Genomic DNA, 9,241 nt, shown 5'->3' on the forward strand with positions numbered 1-9,241 from the left:
AAAACAACACAATGGAATTTAAATTTGGCAAAAATCCATAGCAGCATTTCTCAGAAATGAATAATGTGATGTCTTGTTGCCAAGGGCAATAATAAATAAATAAATTCTTATAACATCTTATAATTATCATATTAATGGTGTTAGCTACAAGTTTAATTCCTCCTGGCCAGTAAATGTCACACTCACACTTGCCCGCTCTCGCTCCAACCTTCAACTGTAGGTAGGCTACTGGTTGCCAGGTACGCCTATAGGGAGCGGCTAGCAGCAAAAGCTAATGCTAACTGTATTTAACGAGCAGCAGCTCAGGTATTGACAGCGGACTGGAAACACATCTGAATCATTTCACACTAACTAACCTGCAGACGAACCCGACAAATCCGCAGCATCACACCTGCACCGGAAACGTTACAGTACCGGCTGTTAGTTAGCATTAGCATTAGCACAATGCCATTTTCTCCACAGAGCTATCACGATCTGGCAACCCCTGAGCAGAGATCATTCCATGCCGACGTTGCCAACGTAACCAGATGTAAATATTTATACATTTTGGACCCGTCAAAATGTATAAAACAATTATTTATATACGACTAAAACAATTCTGTAAAATCAATACTTTTTTCTGCACCCCTCTAGACGTTCTGTGGATGTATTATTTTTGAAAAATTAATCATTTTGATGAAAAAAATATAAAATATAACCTTTAAGCTTCATTTTCATTGTTTGTTCACCTTCCACATCAGTCACACAGCCTTTTCTGTCTGCCTATAGGTGACTTTTCAAATGTTGAATCGTGACTTTGCTGAAGTTTATTCATAGAAAAATCTAATTTACCAACTCAAAGTGAAATGACTGCCATTAGTCTGGTAAATGTATCCTGGTGTAGCCTCAGCACACGTCCATTTTACAGCAGAGCAGAGAGGGGGAGAGAGACGAGCGCGGGGGACAAGAGGCTCTGCGGCCTTGTTGTGTGTGCACGCCGTCAGCCGTCAGGACGTCTCAACAGATGAGACCAAAGCCCCGCGCGCTCCCGTCGTTATTGGCCATCAAAGTATCATCACAAGGACAAAGCGCGCATAATTCTCCCCGCTCGCTGATAGAGAGATAGATACAGTGTGAGTTTTTTTTTTTTTTTTTTTACTGGATCTCAGAGGCTGCAGCCTCCCTGGAGCTCTCCGACGATGAGGCAGCTCTCACTGCCATCGCAACCCACAGTCAGGGGCCACTAATGTGAGCCGCTACAGCCTTGGAGCGGGTCCAGCTCCTTCAAAACTGGACAAAGAGAAGCATTATGTGTTGATACTAATACTATACTAATAATGCAGCTACTCACATATTTGTGTGTGTGTGTTTTTTTAAATTATTTCTTTACAATATAACTGCACATCTGGCATGATGAATAATACATGCACCGCAGATGCTCGGTTGTCAACTCACACGTGTGCTGGATAATGTGTATGTTGACAGGTGTTAAATGACAAACGAGTGCGTACGGGGACACACACACACACACACACACTCACACATACAGTGGGGAGAAGTGCTGAGCTACTGGCTGGCAGTCAGTAAAAAATGCAGTGCTGCTGAGTGCAGAGCAACCTCACCACTTGGCCCGCCAGCAATACTGCAAAGCACCATTTAACTGTGGTGTGCGTTTCAGTGTGTGTGTGTCTGTGTGTGTGTGTGTGTGTGTGTGGTCGTGCGTGTGTGCACAGAGCGCGTGCACGCATCCAGGTAGGCCAAGGCAGTAGGTGTTGATGAGTCTGCAGTTGGCAGGACTTTGTGAAGCTACATGTGGTGTATCTGTGTGGGCAAAATTTGAGTACAAGTATCCATTTAGGCATCACAGTGAATCGAGTGTGTCTTGTTGATCCATCTCTCTATCTATAGAAGATAACTGGAATTACAAGCTGTCACACTGAGGGAAGCAGGCTAATCCACCTCGCTCATAAAAACCACAATGATAAATATATATTTAAATAAAACAGAAGATATAAATAGATCCAGGCAACACTGCACATTCTTGACATCAGAGGAATGATTATCTGCCTCACTGATACATTACCAAATTATCATAACTGCTATAAGAAGCAGTGACGGAGCTCTAAAGCAGCAAAGCGCTCACTTATCACAGCTCTCTCTGACTTTGAATGGCGGAGCCAGTTTCCCCCTCAAGGAAGCACTGACAGAAATCTTTCAGCACACACATGCAAACACGAATTATCTTGTATCTTAAGGCAAACTCCACTTTTTTTTTTTTCCCCAAACCCACGTGTACTTTATCTGAACCGTTCTGCCTCACACAGCTAAAGGCAAACACAGGTCCCACCGAGGTGATCCCCGCTGTCTGCAAGCAGGGGGAGTTTTTTTGGATGTTTGTTGTGCCATGTTACACTAAAGACTTTTTTTATTTTAAAGAGACAACTGTAAAAGTATATTTTGTTTGTGATCTGAATGAACACACTCTTTAAAGGGATAGTTCAACATTTTGGCAAATTGGCCCATTGCCATAATCCCTATTTATAGAACGGCGGAGCAGAGCCGTGAGCTGCTCAGAGCTACGCTACGGAGGCTAATGAGATTTCTTGGTTTCCCTCATCAAACTCATCAAATACACAATCCAACAACTCCAAAACGCTCTCGTAGATAAGGTGTCGCCTGCACATTCACCACAATATGAGATAATAACAGAGCGCCACGAGACAGAGTTGTTTTCGAGGTAAATTCATGCAAAACCGCTGATGCACGTTCCCGTCGGTGGCAGATTTTCAGCAAGCAGTCTCATTTGCCCCGAAAGCAACTCTGTCTCGTAACGTACTGTTATTATCTCATAGCGTGGTGAATGTGCAGGTCACAACTTGTCCACAAGAGCGTTTGGGAGTTGTTGGATTGTGTATTTGATGAGTTTGATGAGGGAAACCAAGAAATCTCATTAGCCTCCGTAGCGTAGCTCTGAGCAGCTCATGGCTCTGCTCCGCCGTTCTATAAATAGCTTGCACCGACAATTAAAGGTAACAAACCTACTGCTAAAACTATAGGGATTATGGCAATGGGCCAATTTGCCAAAATGTTGAACTATCCCTTTAAACATGGCATCATCCATATGTGAGATTGATATTAACAAACTAACGGCTGCAGAGGGCTCACTCTATAAAATCTATCTTCCCAATGACTTTCAGATGGTAAAGAGTCCAGTGAGATCATGATGGTTTTTAAAAGATTATTCTGCACAGAATAACATTTCTGGCAGACACATTAAAAATCGGAAATGGGCCGATTTAAAGATGTTTAATCCCTCTGCAGTGTCTCCTAAGTGTCTTAAATATGAGTGAGATCTCTATCGCAACAGGACCGTTAAGCTACTCCCCACAAAGTTCTATTATTGAGCTGACATCATACGTATATGTAGGCTATTTATTTAATAATAATAAAAAAAATATGTAAAAAAAAATAAATAAAAAAGACTGCCCCAACCTCTGTCTGACCTCATGTGGTGTTTCTGCAGAGGAGAGAATCACTGCATCAGCTCTTAGCCACTGGTTTGCTGTCTCTCCTGCAGCTTGGTCCTCCTCCCCCTCCGCTGCAAGAAAGAGCAACTTGGCTCCAAAGGAACACACAGATAGACAGATGGACAAAGAACAGACACACACGCACACGCACACATGCAGACGAACATGTACCATCAGGGCCTGGAGAGCATCAGGGAGATGCATGTGTCTCACATTTAATTATCTACCTAATGGTCTCACTGTAGTGTCATTACAAGGGACAGTGAGGACGAAGAGGGAGAGAGAGAGAGAGGGAGAAGGGAGGAGATGTGAGTTTCAAACTCTTGCCTCTGTATGGCAGATACTGTATGTAATGCAAACAGCTGGACAGATAAGGAATGCTGTAGTTTTGTGGATAGCCTAGGCCCTACATTCTTTGCTATTGAAGACAACACTCAGCACAAACATGTAGCTTGATTGGATAGTGAAGCAGATAATATGAAACACAGCATGAGGCATATTACATCCAAACTAAGGGCTAATGAAAACAAGGCTGAAATATCACAGAGTGGTATAAGACTGTTGTAAAATATTCTCATTTTTTAGTTAAAGCACAAGGAAGCGATCCGGTCATTTTGGCTAATGCTGCGTTCCAGGCAGGCTTTTGAAACCGTAAATTACAGCTTCAAGTCACGACTTACGACTTTGTTGCGTTCCAGGCAACCCACTCGTGTTTTTCCGACCTGTTTTACCTGTGAAAGTCACTATAACGGCCACTCGTAACTTCCGACCCGTGAACTCGTACCAGATCGAAGTGGTACGACTTCACAGGTCGGAAGAACACAAGTTACGGGTTGCCTTGAACGCACCATAACGTCTTGTCAGCCGATGGAGTTAGCAGCCCCCGCCCTCGTCATGGATCTATTGGTCCTCGTCCCTACGTCACCACATTCAGGCGCATCCCTTGGCTGCACACACAGCCTCGTGCCGTTCTCTCTCCTCATTGGATAAAACTTGTAGGATACGAGAAAAGTTTTCTCCTCGGCTCAGAGGAGAGCAGAATGACTCGTGAGAGACCCGTGTTTCGGTCCAAACACTCTATGTAAATGATTGCTGTCGGAAGATATAACTATTTAAGACTTATATTAACACAAAAATATCGCTTACTTCGGCTTTAATTTTTTTTTTTTTGGGAAAAATATATATTTTTTTACATTAGCCTACAGTGCTGCCACACACGAAGTGACAGTGACAATTAACTATTAAAACCAAGACTTAGGCTAATTGGTTTCTATGTCATGTCTGCTTTCCACACAGTCTATACAGTAATATGGCACTAAAGGCTTTCAACCTACAGGCAGACACACACACAGCTATTAATGGCTACATCTGAAACGTAAGACATTGTGATTGTTTTGGCTGAAAATAAAATAAAATAAAAACAAAAAACGACACTTTTTTTTTCAGTCTTACCTGTCTCATCCTGTCTGTGCTGCAGAGGCATCAATGTTTTCTTTTTAATTCCATCACTCCGCTGGGAAGAATAGTTGTTTTTTGTTTGTTCGGTCGTCTTTATAAACTTTGAAGCAGGAAGTCCACGAAACAGCAGTGTCCCAGCGGTTGCGGTTCAATTACGGAGATTAGACGGGTTCGAGTGATCGTTTCATCCAGGAATTAGTACCAACCGGTCGGTGAGTGAGCTGAAGTCAGATCACTGCACTTAAAAAAAAGAAAAAAAAAAGTCTACCTGTATATTTACCTTGTTCCTCCTCCTCTTCCTCCTCCAATTTCTTTACTACTGTAAGTTAGCTGCTACCTTTTCTTCGTCGTCGTCTTATTGGAGATGTTCACAGCTCGCATGCTAAACGCCAGGAACCGCTCGAGTTGACAGGAAATTTATGGTAGGCTAACGTTAGGTCAAAAAAGTAAGACGTCAAAAACAGTTTACGCGATGTGTAGTCTAGCTACTACCCTCAAAGACTGTTACAGCATCTAAAGCCTCAAAATACAATGAATTACTAGCTAACATGAAAATTAGCTTAAAATGTGTTAGCTAGCAGCCTCAAAGTGCATTTAAGTTAACCAACATGTTTGAAAAAGCTCTGTAGCCTGTCTGTATGTTTTGTGAGACTTGTTTTACACCAGTGCACTTTACAAAGCTTTAGTTTAATTTCACTATACCAGCATGGCACTACAGAAAAATGTGTTTTTTAATGCAAAAATATAATCAAAAGTTTGTATTAGCTAGGCTAAGTTTGTCAGACTGTAGAGCAAATTAATTAATGCAACCAGGGTTTTGCAGGTTAGATTAATTTGAAATTATTATACTTTTTACACATTTGACAACAGTAGGCCCTATTGCAATATGTTAGAGCACTATCAGCAGACTTAGAGGTCTGTTCATGCTCATGTCCACTGTCCTGTCCTTGGAGAAAGGAAGGACACGTCCATTCAGTCTCCAGAGGAAGACGTAAAGTGTCACCTGTGTGATTTGGATGAGGTTGGGACGGAAATGCGTTTCCTCTTGAGCTCCCCACTTTGGATTGACAAGCCATTTTGATATGGCTGGTTAAGACATGTGGATGTAGGTTTTTTTTTTAAAGAAGACATATGACACAGCCCAGTTTATGCCTGATAGTTTGACACATGCAGTGTTACACTTTTTTGTTTTGTTTTCTCTTGCTTCACCAAAACACTTAATATGAGTCATTACAATTTGACTGTAACGCAGAAACACTTGTTGCAATCTTTAAAAAAGAAAGAAAGAAAAAATAAAAATCTATCTTTCTCAAATTATTGTTTAGGTTCTTTGCTGTTACATAATTGGTGCCATTACAATAGGTCTTTTTTTTTCTCTCTGAGTACTGTAGCTGCGTATCTCTCTGTGTCCTTTTAAAAGAACCATCATTTCTCTCTTTCTTTGCATATTGATGAGGGGATTAGCGATTGGAGTGATGATGGGGAAAGGGATGGTACGATAAAAAAAGAAGAGACATTACAGCTGAGGGCATGGAGCGAGGTTGATCCTATGCATTTACAATTAATTAATATGACTTGTATGAAATTAACTCATTTCCACCGCAGTGATGGATATCAAAGCTGCATTAACGATGGGATACGCGGCAGTTCGCTTGTGCTTTTATATGAGGAAGTTTAAGGTCAGAGAAAATCTTGCACATGTACTTACTTAAAATAACTCGCTCACACTTTTGGAATATATCACTCTATCTCAATCATTTGTTCTCTTTTATTCCTTTCCTTCTCTTTCCTCTCTGCTTAAATAAAACAGACTGTTCAGGCAGTGGGTTTATTGTAGCAGCCAGGCAGGAGAGTCGAGGAGTTGGCTTTTAGGAGGTGATGACGAGGACAGGTTAGGAAGACAACCCCAGCGACAGGTGGACATAAAGAGTGGATGTGTTTGTATTTGCAGGCTTGATAAGATGATGGCAGACAGGCGAGTGGGAGCTGAGCCTGCGGCCATGTCCACGCTCCAACCATACACGGCCAAGGGAGAAGGGGACAAGAGGCTGAAGCTGTGACAGATGGAACAGAGACAGTGAAGTGAGCACCGCTACTTAAAGTACCTTACATCATCATTTAACCACGGCTTCAGTTTTATCCTCTTGACTGCTTAACCATTACAAAAGACATTTTAGACCAGATATCTGTCTTGTTTCGCTGTGGTTTCAGAGCAGTATTTGAGAGTGATAGCTGACCTTTGAAGCACTGATGCATGTACAGTGTATCAGCTTTTTCTTTTTTTGGGAGGGGAGGCTTAATCATCATAGATTTTTCAGTCAGAAGGACATTGATAAAAGTCTATTTTTTGACTGATCACTTCATATGACGCAAATCTCGTTTGTACTGTGTCCCAGCATGGTTTGGAATACATAAGTAGCCCTGGGGCGATATGTTAAGTGCCAGAAAGGTCATGGTATTAGGGAGTAATTCTGCTGTGATTTGTCTTTTCTGAATTGTTGCCATGGACCCTACCCATCTCTTTGTCTCCAAGTTATCTCATTTCTTTATTATTATTATTTTTTAATAGTTGACAAGGCACGTTTGTTTGAGGACTGCGACATCAAGGTCACCCTGACACAGATCCACAAGTGAGCTGAAATGGACCCCCCTGCCCCCCCCCTCTCCTCCCACTGCTGAGGCCGATCATTGACACGTCTGGCCGGCAACCGTCAACATCTGGCAACATGGGGTGAGCTGCTCCCTTCCAGGTAAGAAAAAACTCATTGTTTTTGTAAGTTAAAATGTATTTTTTTAGTGGAGAAAACAGACCCTCTACTGCAGAACCACAGCACACTTAAAGGCACTTGACAACAACTGAGGAGTCTTTTAAAACCTGGCTCCGTTGAGTCAAGGTAATGCACCGAAGTGGCTTCTGTGATAAAAGCCCTGTCTAGTTGAGCTCTCTGACTGACAGAGTGTGGCAGCCACATAGTCGAGGGGCGGGGGGGGTGAAAGGGTGACCTGGTGGAGGACAAACTGCTTTCTTTATGTGCAATCAGCAGTTTTTCTTTTCTGTTGCTGGAATATTTTTAATACACGTGGCAAAGTTGAGAGAGGTCATCAAGAAAACATCTCCCTACATCACTTATCATAGTAGGCCTTCGGATGGGCAGATTTTCTACCATTGCTGCTGATGCCAAATTACTTTCCCTTTGATTTTTTTTTTTCAACATTAACCTTGATTAATTTTAAGCTCATTAAACGTAGCTTGGATAAATCTCGGTCCAAATTAACCGGCTGGCTGTCATCATTCGCCTGAGTGAAACAAAACTGCCAAGCATGTCATCCTCTTTTCAGTTAGCCCACTTTTTGACAGTGTCAGCAAATCGAGAAAAGCTGGTATGTCGCTCTCAATATAGAAAGAGCAGACGGAAAATAGCTGCTCTCACTTTGACATACAGCTATATTTAAATAACCATTTCAGACACCTTCCTTCAGATTTTCTTCCAGTGCATGTTTACCATATGTACACGTGTCATCTTATGTATACAGCGATGTGATGATGATTTATCGTCTTTTCAGAGGGATTGTGTGCGTTTCTTATCACTATAGATTTAGTTTTGTGCTAATTGATGACTCAGTTGAAGGTTGAGATACCTGTGGCAGAAACCAACTACTCTTAAAGGGATGGTTCAACATTTTGGCAAATTGGCCCATTGCCATAATCCCTATAGTTTTAGGAGTAGGTTTGTTACCTTTAATTGTAGGTGCAAGCTATTTTTAGAACGGCAGAGCAGAGTCACAAGCTGTTGGATTGTGTATTTGATGAGTTTGATGAGGGAAACCAAGAAATCCCATTAGCCTCCGTAGCGTAGCTCTGAGCAGCTCGCGGCTCTGCTCCGCCGTTCTAAAAATTGCTTGCACCGACAATTAAAGGTAACGAACCTACTCCTAAAACTATAGGGACTATGGCAATGGGCCAATTTGCCAAAATGTTGAACTATCCCTTTAAAAACCAGGTCTTCAGCTCCCACCGTGAAATTTTTTTGACATCTTTTCTTTTTTCTGGATCTTGTACTTTAGACCTTCAAAGCCCTGTCCACTGGCTCCTTTTAGCCTCCTCTTCTGTTCCTCTCCTTTTTTACGTTTGCAAGTTTACAAGCCTGTGTGCAGAATAAAAATCAATCGGGGTGTGTTGTACCGTGTCGCGCTGCTTTCCGTGTTTCAGTGGTGTACCTTCTTCTTCTATTCCCTGTGGTCCAACGTCCGTCTGGTATGTATGAGGACCTGATGTG

The sequence above is a fragment of the Trachurus japonicus genome, chromosome 1 (assembly GCF_045865225.1).
Source record: "Trachurus japonicus isolate A0001 chromosome 1, Traja_1.0".
Lineage (NCBI taxonomy): Eukaryota > Metazoa > Chordata > Actinopteri > Carangiformes > Carangidae > Trachurus > Trachurus japonicus.